Here is a 20,009-nt window from a genome sequence, read left to right as displayed (position 1 = left end):
GAGCAAATTTTGGCAGGAACTCAACCATGTAACCTAGAGAAAAAAATGGAATCTGCAGGAAGAAAACAAGGATTGCGATTTTCAATAACAATTTTTAAGGTTGCATGTGTGAGTCCCAACAATTTCACAACAGGCAAAGAAAATACAAAAAAAAACCCAGGCACTACCCTAAACACCAGTCTGAGTCAATTGGTTCTTCTCTGGCTGGAGGGCTGACTTTACTTGTGATTGCCCTTAACTTTTATAAAATAGCACATTTTAGTTTTGGATGGTTGCAGTTAAGAATCAGTGTTGCAGTAAAACTCAAATAAAGGATGTTCAGTTCTATTTGCAGGGTAAGACAGAGGGTTAAGTCCCTTTCAAAAATAAATTCACAGCAAAGCCTCTTCTATTTTTCTTTCCTACAGAATTCAGAAAGGCCATATTCTGAGCTGGATTGTATAAGGCAGGCAGTACTTTACCCTTTTGTGTGTGAGATAGAAAAATTTCTATCCACTCTTTCCCTGAAAATAAGCAAAGACAGAGCAGAGAATTGCTGATAGATTTGATATGCCTCAGTCAGTGAGGCTGGGCCAACTCCCAAAGGTGACAACTGCAGCTCTCAACAAAGTTCCAGCAGAAACTCTGACAGCTCACACTTCAAGGAGAGCTCCCAACAAACTTTATCCCAGACAAAAGGAAATATCCACAAGGATGTGAGTTTAGACACGGTAGCTGCAGGTTTTACAAGTTTTCCTGCAATTATCCAACTCATGAAGCAGTGAGACACCAGTTCTGGTTCATTTCTGTGTTGTCTGAGGTATCCCACACTGTCCTGATATGAGTGACAGCCAGAATATTTTCCCTTTTTTTAAAGAAGACACTTTCCTGGAATGAATCCAGGATGTAAAAGTTGAATGCCTTTGCTCCCCTGCAGTTCATCTGAGGGAAACATAGCCTGTAACTTTTCATTCAGTAATGAATGAAAATACACATTATCTTTGGAAATGATCCTCAGTAAGCATTAATTCAGGGTTTGGTTAACAATTTTATCAATCCTGTAAGATTTGGGAATCTCTCTGAGGTTCTGAATGTTCAGCCATTGGTCAATTACACAAAGTAAAACACATTCCCCAAACTCATCTCCAGCATGTGTCTTATGAAAATAAAACTCTTTTTCACTACAAGTCCATAAAAGCAGATGAAGATTTTCACTATCACTGATTTTCTAATGATTATTTCATTTTCCTATATGCTTTTCTTCCAACTGATCAATTATCAGTGTCAATTTGGTGAGTTTTATTTTTTTTTAAGCACTTGAATTATATTTCTACATAATAATACCTCCTTCCAAATAGTGCTTCTACAAAGACAGGAAAGTAAATTACACAAATACCGCCCATCTATCAACTGGAAATATTAAATTAAAATGTTGTTTAAATAATGTGTATCTCATGTACTGTCTAAAGAAACAGAGTCTATGAATCATTTAAATCTCTGTAAATTTTCCATTAAAACATTTTTGTGGGAGAGGGGTCACTTTAATAAAGTAAGATTTGCAGAAATGTTGCCAAAGTCACATTTTTAATAATAATTTTAAAAAGTGTTTTATTTTTAAGAATCATTACAGGATATGTGAATTTGCATTCACATAGAAAGGTTTTAGATGGTTATAAGATAAGCATTCTCTTGATTGATCAAAATTTTATGCATTTCTTATACTCCAACAAACATCAGGATGCTAATTACTGAGGATTTTCTAACCCCAAATAAGCAACAGAGTCAAGTGACATGATTCTTGTTTCTGCCAAAGAAGCATACTTGGGTCAAACATCTATGACTTTCTAAAAATTCAGATTAAGTGCCTAGGCAATCTAAAAAATCCTGCAGACAGGAGGGAGAAAGGAATCTCTGCTTCCACGAGACAATTCAGTTCACCTGACAAAAAGAGAAACACAAGTGCAAGCACTAATGGGGGATCACAGAGGGAATTTCACGTACATAAACTATATATTCCATATACATAAACCCTCTGAAAAGCTTGAGTCGCTAAAGGAATGTATTTAGATGGTCACTGGAAATGTGAAATACAGACATTTCCCTCCTGAACAGTGTGTGGGTGACATTAAACTCGATTCCTGCATTATCACTAGCCAACAAAATATTCTTCAGGGCTAGAAGAGAAACTGGGAAACTGTCATGCATCAGGTTTGCTGGGAACAATGTTGATTCAATATTTCTCCAGCACAGGGCTTGTGTCTCACAAGGGATAGCAGAGCACTGTGTAACACTTTTATTCCTGCCAGTTTTTTCCTGCAGGTGCATATAGTCAATCTACTTCCATTTCCTCTATTGCTCTCCCCAAAGAATCCACCTTTATTGGCTCTAAAAGCAAGTGACAGATTTCCCCCTAACTGAACAGTCTCAGGCACTTTCTTTATAAATAAGTTATTTCGGGAATGTTTCTGTATGTGGTAAACTGGAACAAGGGTTTCTAATCTGTGGCAAGGCAGGAACTCCAGTCTCCAGGAGTTTTCCTTGAGGAAGAATTTGGGACCTGTAGATCTTCCTATCAAGTGAAAAGCTGTGGGTGTGTTGGTACAAGCAGGAGCAAGATTCATGAAGGCTGATAAAAGTTACAGCAGAGGTGAGGCATTTCCAGAAATAAACCAAAAGAGTAAACACCAAAGGAAACAAAAATGCCTTCCAGCCCACTGTTGAAAACTCTAATTTTCCAACCAATTCCATGTATGATCTAATTTTATGCCACTTAACACCACAGATACTGTGTTCCCTGATTCTGGTTTCTGGAATATACTGAATGCAATAGGTGCTGATTCTAAAGCTCAAAAAAAATTTGCAAATTTTCTGCAAATAAAGACGTATTTCAAAACTGAGTAAAACTTGACACAGGAAAAGCTATTCAGGTGCATCCTGAGCTTTTTGAGAGTAGAGACAGAATTGCAGCACCAAAGCCTGAGCTGGGATAAATGAAGCACTAAACAGCACAGTCATAACATGGTAAAATAGAGTCAGCAAACAAAATAAAGACATCCCCAGAACCAAAAGTAGTATTGAAACCATTATAACTACTGCAATTAGGTAAAATATACATAGATTATCAGTCCATACTGTTAAAAAATCAAGTTAACATTCCTCACTACTGTTCCTCCCTGGAACAAGCTCTGAGTTTCCTTCTAAATATATTAGTAAAACAAGATTTCCTATAAATGTTTTATTACTAATTCTTTATTCAACAGAAAATCAGACTCTGAAACAAAGATATCCACCTCAAAATATTTTTAGAGAATAAATATTGTGCTAAAAAATAACAATTAAACTTCTCACTTCATTTGCAAAATGTATATGAAAAATGAGCTCTAAAATATTGTTACTGTTGGTAAGATTAAATCAAACAAGCAAGAAGATAACCTAGAATTCTTTGATCTGAAACATGCAGAACCATAAAATATTTGGACATGATAAAAATTTGACATTGTGGATAAGCTTCACATCTTTTATTCTTTTTCATAAAGAAGTGTCAGACAACTATATAAAAATAATAGATCAAATAAACATAGACACTGTTGTACACAGAGCATAAAACCTTAAAAACACTGAATAATTCAAGGGAACTCCAGCAACACTTGTAATTTACAACCCTTGCAATTTTTCATAAAGCAATACTTTTTCTAATTCTCGTCTCTTTTCTTGCCGGTGCCTCGGGAAAGGGAAAGGCAAAAATGGAAACCATAACTACAAATATTAAAGTGTTTGCTTTTAGTATCAGTGTAGTAAATATGCCATTACTCTTAGATGGTAATGCAATATGCAAACACTATTTGTCCCAGATCTCTACAGTAAACAAAATTTTCAGAGACTATAATATTTTTCTCTCCTGCTATTTGCAAGATTATTTTGCAAAAAAAAGTTCTAGTTTTTGAATACCTTCCCAATGCAAGGTAGTGGAAAAACAGCAACACAGAGAGAATTAGAATTTTTATCTCTTCTTGAGAAGGTGTTTAGGTTTTCAACAATGTCGTCAGCCTGGGTGTAGCTGGGTTTATTAATTCTGCATGAACTTGAGGATCTCCCTATGATGTGAATTTTGTTCTAAGGAAATCAAAGATCTGGTGTCACTGTTACCTCTGACCTGATCCTGGCAGCTGCTATGTCACTTTAAAATACACTGTCTTTCCCCCTAATTAATATCCCTGTGCCCAAGATTTTATGCACAGGGGAAAGAAGAGCTCACCATGAAAATCAGAGACACTCAGAGAGTGACCAAATAGGGAGTTATATATCACAGCTGGATTTGGAGAAGATCATCCTCATCTCACTTTTACCTCCTGTACATGTATTTTGTGTGTTCATACTTGCACTACTGTTCACTTGTTTTTAATTTTTATGTTTTTGTATTTGATTCCAGAAGTTTTAATATGTAAAAACCATAAAAACTTCTTCAAGCTGAAGAAGCTGAAGAAGCTCCTTGAAACAGGAGTCTACATGTAGTAGCCAATGTGCATTTACATAACAAATCTCCTTATTTAAGATGTTTTAGACCAATTCATAAAAAGAAAAACCCAACTAAAAACAAAAACAGAAACAAAAACAAACAAAAAATATCCCACTTGATTTTGGACTCAATGCCAGAAAATACCTGCTTTTCGAAACGATAAAAATTTTCTATGAGTTAACAAAGCAATCCTATCATTCTAAACCTGCTTAGCCATTCAAATTGAAGCACAGAATACACACAATACTCCTATTTTTTGTTAAATACTTAAAGAGCAGAGAAGTAGTGGAGCTGCAGATCACCACAAACCCCACAGCATTAGGTCAAAAATCGCATAAACTAGTGGAAGATTCACCTGAAGTTTCTCTTTCTTTACAATTTACCTGCTTTATCAAAGGACACACCAAATTATTTGATAGAATTTTAAGACTTTTGAAGCATTTCCAGCTGTTTTCACTTCTTCTTATGATTTGTGTGGATAAAATTAAACTAAAAGATTGATTAATCTTTGCATGTCTAATAAATCATTTCCCTCAATAAATTAATTTCTCTCAATAAAGAAAAGAGTAATTAATGATACCAGTTTCTCCAGTGTAGTTTTTCTGAAGCAGATGTATTTTATTTATCAAGAAGACTTAATGTCTAAGAGAAATTCCTCAGAGAAATTAAGGCTGGGGAATTATTTCAAAGCTTCCATTGGAACTTTTGCTGTTCCTAGAACTGAGCAGGGCAGTCCAGCAAAGCCTCTCCACCCATCCCCCATGTCACACCTGTGTTGGCCTCTTTTAATAGTTGATGTGAACTTCTTCCCATCAAATATTAAATTTTTGGTGTCAGTGGATACAACTGAGCTACACAAAGTATGAAGAACAACAAAGCTATCTCAGATCTCTGGGTCACATATTAAAAAACCTGTTAAAAAAGAAAAAAAAAGAAAAAAGAAAAAAAGAAAAAAAAAGAAAAAGAAAAAAGAAAAAAGAAAAAAGAAAAAAAGAAAAAAAGAAAAAAAAAAAAGGCTCCCTGTCAGCTCATCCAAAGCAGTTTTCACATTAATAACCCAGTTTCCACCTTCACCTCCCTGCCTGCAGCCTGGAACATCCCTCCCAGCTCACAATCAGGGCATTTGTTGGATTTTCAGGGATTTTTCCTGCCAGAGGACTGTCAGTGCTCCCCATGTCAGTGACACCTGGTATCCTCTGAGACTGCACAATTTAACGGCAGCCAGGGAATAGTGATTGTCTCCTGCTTCAGTGGGCCATGAACAGAGGAGTTCCTGAGCAAGCCTTGGCACAGAGCAGCAAAGCAGCTGTTGGGCCCTATTGTTGTGGAGAATGTGCATTTTGACAACTACTAATCATGTATTTACTCTGAACAGTGAATAATCTTATACATTTATTATTCTCTGAATGTATTTACCCAACAAATAATGGCAGCTCCAAATGGGTTTCTTATGTCCTGGAAGGAAAACACAAACAGCAATTAATTAGTTTATTGTTATTTAGCAGCAATTTATTTATTTATTTCCCTGAGCCATTCATCAAATGCATCAAAGACAGAATGGAAGGTGGCTTTTTTGTGGCATTTATGGTTACCAAGTTTCTGGCAAAAATTCCTTCTGAACTATTCTAGGGGACCTCAATCGTGTTTGAGAAGACATATCTAATTTTGTCCCGAATTGGGAACAATTAAAAAGGACAAAAAAATGGACGGAGCAAGTCAAATAAACTGGTTCAAATTGGTGGTTATCTATTCTGTGTTAAAAACCAAACCAAAACAAAAAGGAAACAGGCAGATGAAACTGAGCTGTGATCTATGCAAAGACAGAAAACAAGGAGTCATTTAACTTTTTCAGATTCTTTGGTCTGTAAGGACAGTGATCCAAGCCCAGTGTGGGCAAGGCAGAATAGATCATCAGACAAACATTAATCCTCAACAGGGCACCTGATTAACAATTACTCTTTTTGCTATAGAAATTGTCTTTTACAGAAAGTGCAAGGTTCAGGAACGGATTCTGTAAGTGACCACACAGAACCATGAAAAAACACAACCACACTGATGATGATGGATGATCATTAATTATGAAATTAATTCATTAGAAGCATATGGGATGCAGCCCTGCCATTCATGTAAATCCCAAATGGAGCATGAGGACATGCAAGTCATATTCTCACCTGCACAAAACCCACTGGCAGATTCTTAGCAGAAAAGAGTGTGGGGCTGCTGGTCCTCCAGCAGGGCTGCTGGAAGGGCACTGGGAAGTAATTTTAACAAGCTGTTAAGGACAATTATTCCTATTGTACCACAGCTAAATGAGAGAAGCAAATATCCTAACTGCCTTAGGATAAGCCTGGGGAGATGTGACTTAAAGGGAAGAGGGAACCATTGAGAAGGTAAGTATAGTTAAATTCAAAATGCTACAGGCCCAGACCGGCCTTGGAACAAAATGCTGAATGAAAACACTGATGTTTATGAATGACTTCAAAACCTACTATTTTAAAATGTTGTGATATAACATCCAAACAATTCATTTTGTTTGCTTATTTTTAGCCCCAAATCCTTTCAGTCATTCTGACCTCCCCTTCTGTCTGTAGCTGGAAAGTTGCCCTCCCCCATAATCTAAACAGAGATGCACTTAATCTTCTTTTGGGTTTAACAAAAATATTCAGGGTCTGGTTTTCTTGAAAAAACTATAATGATTTATGTTGAAATAGTTGATTTAGCTCATCATCAAAATGTTTAATTTGCAACTCAACCTAAATTTTATTTTCCATTTTATTGCCCATAGTCTCAGGAGCAAACTGAGATAATATTGTAAGGGCAAGCTGTATGGATTCAGAAGAGGGTGGGGTGGTTTTTTTCCTCTTAAATCTACCACTGACGCTTATTGTTATTTTTGCTCCTTTGCCTGCTTCTCCAACCTCCAATTAAAGGCTGGAACAATTTATTGAATTGTAAGTTCACTAACTGAATAGATATATTGATGGTTGAAAGCACCAGGATTCTCTGCAGGGTTTGTTTATCAGTGTCCAAACCTTGGTTAACAGCTTGCTACCCTTCTAAATATACAACTATTTATTTAAGTATTTATGTACAATGTTTGTTTTCCATGGCAACTGCTGTATCAACTTGACATACACAGGAGCAATTTTATTCAGATACATTTACCTCTTTGTTAGAATTCATCCATATTTTATGGTACTTAAAGAGAAATAACAACAAACTCTCAATACATGTTTCAACTTCTATGTAAGAGGCACTTGGCTGTTTTCTTGCATAATGAATTTGACTAAAAGTGTCTGCCAACCACAGCAGTGGTCAAACAGCCAATTAAATCAGCTTTGGGGAAAATCATGGAACATTTGAATATAACTTGGCCTGTGGGGTTTCCATTAGCAGTTATTTATTTTATTTTTTGAATTTAAACCCTGATGTAGTTTTAAAAACCCAAATTTTTAGAAACGCAAAGAATAAAAACATATATATCCCCGCAAAATACAAGGCCAGACTGGACAGAGCTTGGATCAGCCTGGGACAGTGGCAGGGGTTTGGAACTAGATGGACTTTGAGATCCCTTCCTGTGGCGGTGTGTGAAATTTAGTTTATTGAGTTTGTTATATGTTCCTTTGTTCCCTCCTCATCCACGTGTACCCCTGAGGCAAGTGACGTAACTGTCAGTTTTCTGTCACTCACGAAGCCCGCGAGTTTTGTATTTCTCCCTGTCCCCTGGTTGGCAAAAGTTGAATATTGCACCTGTCTAATGGTCCCTATCACTCCCTCTATTGGCTGTTTCACCTTTACCCCTCCCTGACACCCTCTGTATAAAAGTGTCCGCAGAACCGCCCTCGGGGCAGTTGCGAGAGCAGGCGCAGGCAGGTGACATCGCACTTGCTGCACAATAAACGCTGCTACCTCGCTGCCTCCCACCCTGCCTCTGCTTTGTCACTTTAAGACCGCTGCCAAAGATCTCTCATAACAAGAGCCCGCAGGAATCAGGATCGTCGCTCGGCGCACGAACTGATCCTCGTCCCGTGTCGCGGTGCCCGGGCTGGCCGTGCGTGGAGACGCTGAGGTCTCGAAACAGCACCGTGACACCTTCCAGCCCAAACCACTCTGTGATTCTGTGATTCCGTATTCTAAGCTCCCTCGGAAATTACCCCTCTAGAAGAACCTAGTCCACATCTGAACACAGCCTGAGCCCAGAGTGGCAGAGAACTGGATACTCAAAACTCTTTTTCTGATCTCTGCACTCAGATTTGATGCCACAAAAGAGAGATGTGACACAACTGATGGGATAAACCATTTTGCATTCAGAGAATGGAGATGCTGGGCCATGTCCTTGGTTACTGAAGAGACAGAAGCCACATCCTTCCTCATTTGCATCCATAGAAATGGCCAGAATTGCCAGCTCCCATGCATATGTGGACCATGGGCAAAGTAAAAAGCAGAATTTCACCTGTGTGGTTCACAGAAACATAAACCCCCTGCTCAGAAACTCAAAGGGTAATTGGTGTCCTCCTCCTGCTAGACCAGTTTCACTGAATGCCACTGACATCTGATTTACCAGTGAAATCAGAATGTACAGCCCTGGAAATGCCAAAACGAAGACAGACCCCAAAGGGAGTTTACAGGGTTAAAGAGAATAATAACTACAGCACAAGTGGAAAGGAAACTGGATATAATGGGGTCTGTAATTAAAGAAAGCAAGAAATAATTCAAGACTGCAACATCATGAGAGTACAGTACCAGGAGAGATTAGAGGCAGCAAGAAATAGCCTGGTCATGAAGTACTGTATACACTGTTGAGTTTTCAACAGGGAATAATTCACTTCTGTGATTCAGCTTTCTCTCTCATCACAGCCAGAAACCGCCCTGAGTTAAACAGAGGACAAAATTAAGAGATTCTGTGAATTCCTCAATATATTCTGTACCAGCAGCCATACTCCACTCCCTCCTGCAGTAAATGACTAATAATAATGATAATAGTCATAATTAATATTAAAATTTTAGTGAAGGTTTATTATCTTCAAGTCCCATTAAGTAATTAATGAATTCATTAAGATTGCCAGTGTAAAAGCAAGCAAGTTACATAGAGACACACCCTGCAGGTCCAACATTTAATAACCTATTTTAACAGTACCAAAAAATTAACTTTTATTTCTTAATATGGTAATGATCTAGTCCTACAGTTATGCAAAATATAGCTGAAGAACACTCATTTTGGAGTTCTTATCCTTTCAGAATTTGCTGTTGAGTTGTACAGACTCAGCTGGGAAAGCCTGCACAGGAAAATGTTTGTGTTTGCTTGAGATAAAAGTCTACCCTATAAATCCACAGTGGTAAACCCACAAGTTCTGTAAGACAAAGCAGAGATGGACACAGATCTATCTATACACAGTCCTAGCCATCCCAATCCATTTTCTAGATCCAGCAGAGCAAATCCTGCAATTACACAGATATAAAACCAGAGCAATCTCAGACAAATAGGTCACAAGCAACAAGGAAAGTCACCAAAGGAAAGTCATCACGGTGTCCACATGTCCCAGCTGCAACTGAAACAGGCTCCAGTACTTGATATTTCATGTCAATATTCTCTTTTGTGTTATTAAATTCACTTTTATTTTGAAAAATGGGTCATCTTTACCCAGTAAAACAGCTGGATATATTATTGAGATCATTTGCACTCAGGTAGTTAGCCAGTGGAAAATAAAGCCAAGTGGAACTTTATCTTTTCTGGGAAGACTTAAATGTGTGTGAAGTTCAAAGTTCATGGAGACTTTTTTTTTTTGCTTTGCATAGTACTAAACTAATTGTTCTAATAAACCACATTATTTTCTGCCTGAACATTTCTCATTTTTAATTGGTAAGAACAAATTCTTTAGATCAGATTTAAGAACTTTCACTTCCATTTTATTACATTCAGGTTTCAAACACAACTTTTGATTTCATTTTATCTTGATTTATGAAGACAGCAAAAAAAATAAGAGCTGTGCTTTCTCTTATTTTACATTTAATGTTTTTGCAAGATCGCAGCTGCCTCTTCTTCATGCTAGTGAAAGGCAAAATGTCCTTAACTGAGTCAAACTAGTACTGCTGAGAAAGAGGAAAAAGAAAATACATCTTCTACATAAAAAAGAAAAAAAAAAAAAAAAAGAAAAAAAAAAAAAAAAAAAAAAAAAGAAGAAAACAAAAAGTATTTTCTGAACATTACACCTTATTAGCTCCTTTTATTCACTGAGTTTCCAAAACAAGATACAAAGAAAGTTTTGCCTGCCTTGCACGTTGGTTCTTTGCCTGAGAAGCTCACCTCTGGAGAGGCACAGAGCTTGTAGCAGGCAGTGTTTTAAGGCTGTGTTTCTAATTAAATGAACAGGTGGCTCCAGCCAGCAGGAACTACTGAGCAAACAAACCCAGGGAGAGCTGGGACTTGTTGGAGCAGATGGTGTGGTCTTTGTACCTCTTTAATGAAGACTGCGCCTGAGCTCTCTGTTGGCTTTAATCGAACACTTTCCTCGTTGTTTGTGCAACTGCGTTTACACCAAAATAAAACAAAATGATCTCTGGATTAGAAAGGAAATACATTCTCAGCACCCTTCAAATGTGTTCGAGCACAGCCTGATGTGCTAAGTTGTATTCTGCATGCCAAAATTCGGGGAGAAGGTCAGTGCACACCTAGTGCTATTATCTGCACCCATTTCCACACTATAAACTGGTTTAATACTTACATCGTGCCAGCAATCACCTTGTAAAACTTTGCACAGATATTAAGTCTTTAAAGAGCAGGTAGACATTAATAGATTTTTAACATTCCCTTGCCAACCCCTGTTTCTAAATTAATCTATCAATGATTTAGAATACATTTATTAAATTATAACCTTTCCTTTATAGATTTATGTGAGCATACTCCAAATCAGAGTTTAGGAATAGGAAAATTTGTTCAAGTTTTTCGGTGAGGGTCATGATTCTTTTTTGCTTCATTCCATTTACATAGGAGAGGGTGATCAGAAAAAAAAGCAGTTTTATAAAAAAGAATTCCAATGGGAAAATGACCATTCCAGCTTGAGTAGGGATTAAAGGGAAAAACAGGGAGCAGAATGGGGGAAATTTCCAGTACAAATTCAGTAATCAAAATCATAAATTCCAATGAATTACACTTTTGTACAGTCCTGTGCTATCATAGGGAGCTCATTATCTTATCAAGTATTCAAACATGCGGTCTTACGTTCAACACTTCCTAAAATTCATCCATATGTAAAACAGTAAAGATACCTCCCAAGGGTAAATTGCAAACTGGTTTTCCTAAATCAGGAACAGCTGAAGGTTTGGTCTGTGGCTGTTTCTGGGGAGCAGAGTCAGCCTTCCAGAGCACAGCTTTGGGGATATTGCTGGGAAGTTACACAGGAGCAGGGATGCAGGAAAAGTAACCCAGGGAGTGGAGAGGAAAGGAAAACAACCCAAAAAGTGTGTGCACCATCAGGCTAAAGAAACAGCCTGAGCGCTGTGGGTGGAACCTGATAATTTCCTAACTTGTATTTTGTGGTTATTTTTGTTGTTGTGTTATCGTTGTTGTCGTTGTTTTTCTCTCACAAACAATGAGAACATAAATCCCCACATTGTCAGAAAAGAGAGAAAATGATGCAGTCATTTCAAAGTTAAGTAGCTGTCTGGTCATTTTTTTATTTTCACAAGTTTTGTTCTATCATTAGGGCATTAATATCTATAGTGGCCAGCATATGTGGCAGCTGAAGGCCAGGCCAGGTGCCATTTATCTCTAAATGCACAGGGAAATTATTTTGGTTTTATCAAATGGAGTAGCTATATGGAAGGATGAGCGATTAAGGCAGCAGTGGAGGATGCCAGGATGAGGATTACATCTTTGTTCCTATTATTTTAATTTTTTACATTTGCTAACATGCTGTGGTGTAGTTTGGCTTGATGATCTAGGTTTAAATAAAGACAGAAACGATGGATGGACCAGAAAATAAAAGTGGAAAAGTGCTATTTTAACTCCAGCACTTTTACCATGACTGCTACATGGTTGCTATGATATCACTTGGAAATTAATTGAAAACCACATTCTACCCTATCTTTGTGCACAAATTCAATTTATAAGGAAAAAAATAAGATACAACGTGGCCCCTTCTGTAGAGAAATACTCCAACATGTAATAATTTGCCTGCAATACTGCAAGAATCGTGGTACACACAGCTCATTATTCTTACTATTCATATCACTGAACTTGTCTTGCTAGCTCTATTTTTCACTGGAGTAATTCTATGGGGAACTTCAAAGCAATTAGTTCAGGAGCACATGTTAAAGGGTGAAGGGTTTCAGTGTTGCAGCAATGTAAGATAACTATAGATCACAAAATCTGTCATGGAATAATGCAATCAAGAACAAAGCAAATTGAAGCTTTGTTTTCAGAAGATAAGAATGCAATGGAATGCATCAGTAGCTCCCCTTGCTTCTTGAGCTGTCTACCTAAATGAGACTCCCTGCTTGCATATTTCAAAGTCATTGGTTAATTATCCTGGAGCAAAACTGCATTTTGGGTGCTCTGATTTGAACATAATGATGTGACTATAATTCGAACAAATTGGAAATATGCAAAGTTGAATACTTGATTTCAGATATAATCCAGTAATTATAAACATAACAAATCATTTAGCAGGAACGCTGCCTTTGTCACTGAGGAAAACTGCTAATTGCAGGGCCCAGGTCTCCTCCATATCTGCAGTGCTTAACTCCAACCACAAATCAAGATCCAATGGCAAAAATAATGAATGAAAAGATATTTTTTCCAGGTTTTTAAACCATGCAGACAATATCGAGTAAGAAAGGAACAAGATGGACTAAACAGACATCATTTGCAGTGCCAATTTAATTGTTACTTTGCACTCTCTTTACAACACAAAATCATACGCCAATGTGTAAAGTTACACGGATAATAAGTGTTGTAAATAGAAAAGATTATCAAACACAAAATGAATGTTGAGGAGTATTTCTTTTAAAAATATGCTGTTGGGATTACCCTGATAAATTATTGTTGAGGGTTTTTGCTGTCTATTCACCCAATTATGACATATTTCTGTTATTTTTGATAGTGTGAATGAATGATATTTTCCCTTAACAGAGGGCCATGATTCTGGATGCATTTACAAACACTTGCAGGAGCTGTCCCTGTGGCATCTGCTCCCAGGCACTCAAGGTTAATATCACTGAATGTTCTCTCACTGGCAGACCAAGTATCCCTGTGAAATAGACCTGCTCCAAGGCTGCAAGTGTATTGAAAATAAATACATATTCAGCAGTTCTGCCCAGCCATGAACACCGTTAAACAGTGACCAAAAACAGAGGATGAAGGGTAGGAACATTTTACAGGTCAAATCTGTGATGTGAGAACTCAATGAAAGCCACCTTTCCTAATTCCTTGTTTCCTCAGCAGTCTGTTTGATCACAGAGGGAAAGTAACTGTGCTTCCACACGTGGCAGTTTGCCTCCAGAACTTGTTCCAGTGTTGTCTATTTTTCGACCCCTCCTGCTACAGGGAGAGCATAAAATCCATATTTCTTTGAAATGCAACATGGTGCTTATATAGGAAAAATATTATTTCCTATTGACAGGGCTGCTCACATCTGTGAGTGTTTTTGCCTCCTAGCAGTTCAAAATCTGCTGCTCTGGTGAGACCAGACTTAACATTCTAGAAACAAGCACTGACATCTGCTGAGGTTTTAAGCACAGACTGAAGTTACTTTACAGGGATGAGTTGTTTGTACAGATAATGATCCACAGACTTTGAGTGAATCCACTGATGCTGACTGACCCATCCCCATCTATTCTTCTTAAAAATCTTGGTGTTTGTTTCATCGATGTACAGACCAAACCTTTCCTTAAGTCCCCAGTAAGTTGCTGTAATTGGTGAGTGGCATAAAAGCACCAAATAATATTGCATTCTGCTTGTCATATTTGATGAGACAAATTCATCAGCCTCTGCCTTACCTTATTTTTGTCATTGTGACACAATTTTGCAAATTGGTGAAATGCCCATGATAACACCTTTTCTCAGGATAGTTGAACATGCCATTTGGTAATTAGCTATTAACATCTGTGTTTTGTTCAAACATTTGTCTCCTGTAAATATTCTTTAAAAGTTGAACCTTTGTTGGAGAAGAGAGCAGGAGAAGGGAATATGGATGTTCCATTTGGCGGGGAATTGGACTCTGTATTGCCCACCAGTACTCCTTTCCTCAAATAAAAAAGGCAGTGTTGAAACACAATAGTTCAAGGCTACAGCATTTCTGAAACAGCACTACTTGAAAGTGACATAAATAATGTGGACTATCTAGGGAAAAAAAATCAGAAGAAACCCAGGCATATTATCAACAGAAGACTTGGAAGAGGAAGTATAAACAGAGGACTGACACAGCTGATTGCCAGGACAGCATTGAAATTACCTCCATTATTCCAGATAATTCACATTATGTGGATCTTCAGAATGAATGACTGAGGTGCTTGGAGAAAGTCTAAATGCATCAGGAAATGAAGAAAAAAAAAGTAGTTCTAGCACATGAATCTCTCAATTATTTAGCACTCTCAGGCATTAATCATTTTATTAATTCCAGATTAAATACTGTTCATTTGACTCCATTACTGTCTATAGAAGAAAGTGCATTTCAGTATACTGGTGAAGAATTGTTAAAAGGTAAATATCATCCTCAGATAAAGGAGAACAAGTAGTGAACACATATGGAGAATGGAGAAACTACCCAAGTAAGAGATCTGAAAATAATTATCACACTAAAAGTCAGTCACAGGAACACCAATCAAAAAAGCAAATCTGTCATTAAATTATCGTATGAAGTGCACATAAAATAAAGATATTTGTGGCCAGGAACTGGCTCAAAAATAGGAAGGCTGACTGTTCAAAAAAAAATTTGGAATGTCTCAGCCTCTCTTATTTTCTTTCTCCACTTAAGCACTTATATTTTTTATTATTTTTCTTATTTAGGTAGTTGCACTGACCTTCTAAACTCATAAGCACTGGACTCCTAACAGTTCAGAATCCTGCAATTCTTAACACACCATGACACATTGTAGTGCATTTTTCTTTTCCTTTCTTTGAATTGCACTTCAGCATGATGCCACTGTGGAGGTTATTGAAATTATTGTTCATGTCCTGAATATCTGGTTAAACAGAAATCTGTGATTCAAATTATTAACTAAAGTGAAAGGAGAAAAGATGACAACAAAAAAGGTCTTATTTTTAATTGTCTTTGCAAATCTCAGCAGTTAAAAGCCAGATGAATAGAAATCAGTTAAGGTTCATTACTGCTACAATCCATCCAGAGAAAGGGAAAGAGAGAAGCTCTGGTACATTAACTTTTACACTTGTGACCCGGTAAATAATGTTCTAGTTAGAGCTATGACTTCTTTCAACCCACAGCTCACATAATTTCTATAATAATATATTAATTTTTTACACTGCTAAGTGCTGCTAAAGGCATATCTGGAGGATATCAAACCGAGAGCACTCCTTTAAAAAATCACAGATGTACGTTCAAAACGTTTAGCCGCAACGCGGCTCTTTAAATAAACGAGAAAACGAGGCCGTCTGTCAAAGCCATGGTGCTCCAGATGAATCCCCAAATTTATAACGAGCCTGACACAGCTGACATGATCGCATTTCCTCACCACACATGGCAGGGAGTGGATCTCCAGCTTGCTGGGATCATTTAACCAATGGCTCTGTGGCTGGGATGCCAGAGTTTGTTGCAGCAAGGGTGGCTGCCACACCTTGTCTGTTGAGTTCCCTGATATTCAGGGCAAATATGGAGATGAAGAAGGAGCGGGTGCCATGGTGTGTCTGAAAAGTAAAATCACCTTAACAGGAAAATAAAATAGGGACAGTGCCCAGGAACTGCATGCTGTAAGGACAATCACTGCTGCCAGAGCCTCCATGCTAGCTCAATTTTCTGCAGTGGTCTATGTTGTGTGGGACACGCCCTCCTGAGCCGCACTGCGGGCAGGGTGTCTCTGAGGTTTTCAGCTCTACAGCTCAGGTATCTTTCTTTGGTGCAGGCAGAGGGCAAGGATTGAGAAAGGGAGACGTGTTGTTTATTCCTTGAATGGCTGGCGACAGACAGACCCTGGACACCGGGCACAGCAGGTTATATACTGGAGGACTTTAGGGCAAGCAACAGCTTCCGGCCAATAGCCAGAAAAGCGGGGAAGGCGAGCAAGGTTTTTGGGGATTAATAGGGAACTAGTGAAAGGTAAACAAATTACAAGGACAAATGAAAACTGTTTTGGGGAAAGATTGGCTTAGAATCTTCAGGAAAAAGGGCCAGGGGCTGAATAACCAACAGCTCTGGGGAGCAGACAACTTTTGGGACAAACCCATGAACTTCAGACAAAACAAGGGGTACAGAAGCAGCCCTAAAACTTGAACAAACTGCAACAAAGGATGAAACACCAAAGACCAGAAATGAGTGGGGGTGACAATAAATAGGCTTGGGGGAAAGAAGTTCTAGAAACACGCCCAAATATAGAACAGGGGTGACCTATAGAGGAGCAGAACTTGGGTTCATAACATAATAATGGCAAAATCACCTGGGAGGATATCTCTGTCTCACCTCAAATTAAACAAATGCCTCCCAGGGCTTGAAGACGAGGTCAGGCTTGCCAGGTGTAAGATCTGGCTGGCCCTGTGCCTCTGCCAGGCTGATGCCCACAAGAGCTGTGGCTGTCACCTGAACAGACAGCAGAGGCGAGGGCTGGGATGAGGGAGGGACTTTGACATTGGATTTGTCCCCAAAAAAGCATTTCTAGTGCTTCCTGGTTCTGTTTCACTTGCAAGAAAGAATGAAGAGATTCATTCAAATGCAGTAAGGGATATCACAGAAAGAGAGCTGCTTTATTTTATTTATTGAATTATTGTCAAGGGTTGACATTAGACAAAATGCCAATGCACCCATGAGGGTATATTTTACCTAATGAACTACCGTGAGATGTGGTCAAGAACAGAGCAGAGCAGGCCTAATACTTGAAACAGACAGACAATTTATTATACTACATAACAATGGACAATAGAAAAGGAAAGAAAAACCCAACCACCCAAAAGCAGAAGAGAAAACCTCCCAAAACACTGCTTCTCCTCCCCCCAATTTCCATTCCATACATGCTCACTCAGTTGACTCCAGCACATTACCTTCATCTACTTGCTTAATCCCTCAGCAACCCTGGGTTCCTAATCCAAATCATCATCCTTTAAAATTCAGACAATCCACATTCCATCCAGGACGAGAGGAGTCTCTCTCGCACCACAGACCCCCCCCCCCCACAGGAAACACAGGTCCACCATCCCGTGTTCCCACGTCACCCATGGCACTGCCTCGAGGGGTCTGCCAGGGTGACACCCTCCTTTCCATGTCCGGCACTCTCACTGCCGTCCATGGACCTGCACTGCAACAGGGCTCTTTTTAAGGATGTTTTGGCCAAGTACCAAAAACCAGCCATCTTCTCATTTTGGGACTCAGGTCCCCCCCATTTACCCCTGGGGCCGGGGGCTCCAAGAAGCAGGCCAGAACGTCTCTGGGTTTGAGCCAAAAATATCCACCCAAACACAGTCTTATTTATAGTCAGGAGGGTCCAGGGTCCGTCTATGGCTATCATTATGCAGGAAAAGTCTGGCCAATAGGCCACTCCTCTTCATTCCGGCAATCGAAGGGGCTTCTTTCCATCTCACATTACCCTCTCAGTCCCAGGCTGTCCTCTCTCTTCTAAAACCACCAACTATGAGAATTCAGCGTCCAGGGGTAACTCTCTTCTGCCTTAGAAAGAGTTAAAAGCTTTATCTCCCACCACCAAGGTCAGGCACAGGCGATCGCAGACACTGCAGCTCTCACAAGCAGCTCCAGCTCGGCACCTTCTCTCTGTGGGGGGAGGAGAGAGACGGGACCGGGGGGGGAAAGGGGGGGGAACGGGATGGGACAGGGAGGGGGACGGAAGGCACCTCCAAAGTTCTCCCTCCACCCCTCCATTCTAGATGGAAGCTGGACCAGCTCCACTCCAGCTCCCTCTGTTCCCCACCCCGAGGCCCACCTTGCTCAGCCAGGCCCACCTTGCTCCCCTCCCCCACCCGGCCTAGCCAGGCCCAGGCAGGGGAGAGGAGAAGACGCTCCCTCTCCGAAAGCAGAGCAGGGAAAAAGGGAGTCCTGCTGGGAAATCCGGCTTTTAACCCCTCGTGTCCTCAGAGGCGTGTCCAACCTCTTAGTGGCCAACAAAGGTGCCAATACTCAGACCTAAGGACTGATTGGTTTGACCACTACTTCCAAAAAAACTCACTTCCCTTCAAACCACGACAATTATATTTTAATGATTAAAAATTTTTTCCCCTGGGGTAGTTGTGTTAAAAAGGAATATCTTTTGATATGTGCAGGTTTGTTTGAAAGAAGCCTAAACTGCTGAATACAGAGAAACTGTCAAAAATACAGGGGACCTTTCACTCTTGTTTAACCAGTAGCATGGAAGCTGCAGATGAAGTGGGTAAGCCAATAACTGGAATATGATTTAAAAAGGCAACTAGATGTTAAAAATCACTGCCTATCTCATCTGTCAAAGGTAAGTGTTAGATGTAGGCAAAAATAAATTTCCATTGATAACAAGGTCTTGCAAATGTCTCAGTTGCAGGACTTAAATTATTTTCAGTAGAAAAAAGTCCAAACCTGAATGATAGGGTTTTCTCTGGTTCAAGACAGAGAACTTCAAATTCTCTTATGTAGAAATAAAACAATCAAGATAAGCAATGCAAATTGATGATGTCTTCCATTTTAATATTTTAATAATACAAGTTCCAATGCTCCTCTCCTCACCTGCTGAGGAATTTGTCTCTAGGTGCACTGTGGATCTCTCCAGCCTGATCTTTTAGCTCCTCATCCTTGTTCTACTCTCTTTCTCTATGTAAAAAGTTAGCCTCACTGACTTTGCAATATCTCTGACCAGATTTGGAGCATCCTGATGCCCCCTGAGTCTCATCCTTGCCAAACCACACAAGCCCCATGTTCCATATTTAAGGTCTCTCCACTCTCCAATATGCTTCATGATCTCTGAGTCCCAAACTCAAATGTGATATTCCAGATATCACCAGCAATACATTGCCCAGTTGGGAATAATTCTCAGGCCCGTCTGGTTTGATGCAGGGTAACAGATAATTGATAGCTTTATCTGAGTGTAAATTCCTTGCTTACACACCTTATTCAGGCCCAAAGTAAGCAACCTGTACACGGATGTAGTGTTTTCATAACAAAAACATGAGCTTTTCTGAGTTACAGAGGAGCTTTCTGTGCCTCTCTCTGAATCACTGAGACCAAACCCTGAGAAACCTCTTCCCCATTGCAGGGTCCAAAACAGAAACATATCAGAACAAAGACAGACTGCACCTAATCCTGTTAATGCTGTGCAAAATCAATCTCCTAAAGCTTCCTGGGGCTTGTGAACAAGCAGTCAAGATGCCTCTGGT

At 39.2% G+C, this 20,009-nt stretch overlaps 1 long non-coding RNA gene across 1 annotated transcript in view; it reads right to left on the bottom strand.

Annotated features, from left to right (window-relative positions):
* LOC134564478 (uncharacterized) overlaps nt 1–18,829 on the bottom strand; it is a 213,112-nt gene extending 194,283 nt beyond the window's left edge. Inside the window, exon 1 of the long non-coding RNA XR_010083574.1 lies at nt 18,593–18,829. This is a non-coding gene — a long non-coding RNA (uncharacterized LOC134564478). The remainder of the gene's footprint in view (nt 1–18,592) is intronic.
* Between the last annotated feature and the right edge of the window lie 1,180 nt (nt 18,830–20,009).

This window comes from Prinia subflava, chromosome Z (genome assembly GCF_021018805.1).
Source record: "Prinia subflava isolate CZ2003 ecotype Zambia chromosome Z, Cam_Psub_1.2, whole genome shotgun sequence".
Classification (NCBI taxonomy): Eukaryota; Metazoa; Chordata; class Aves; order Passeriformes; family Cisticolidae; genus Prinia; species Prinia subflava.
The sequence above is the reverse complement of the archived record's forward strand: the minus strand, read 5'-3'. Positions and strand labels throughout refer to the sequence as shown.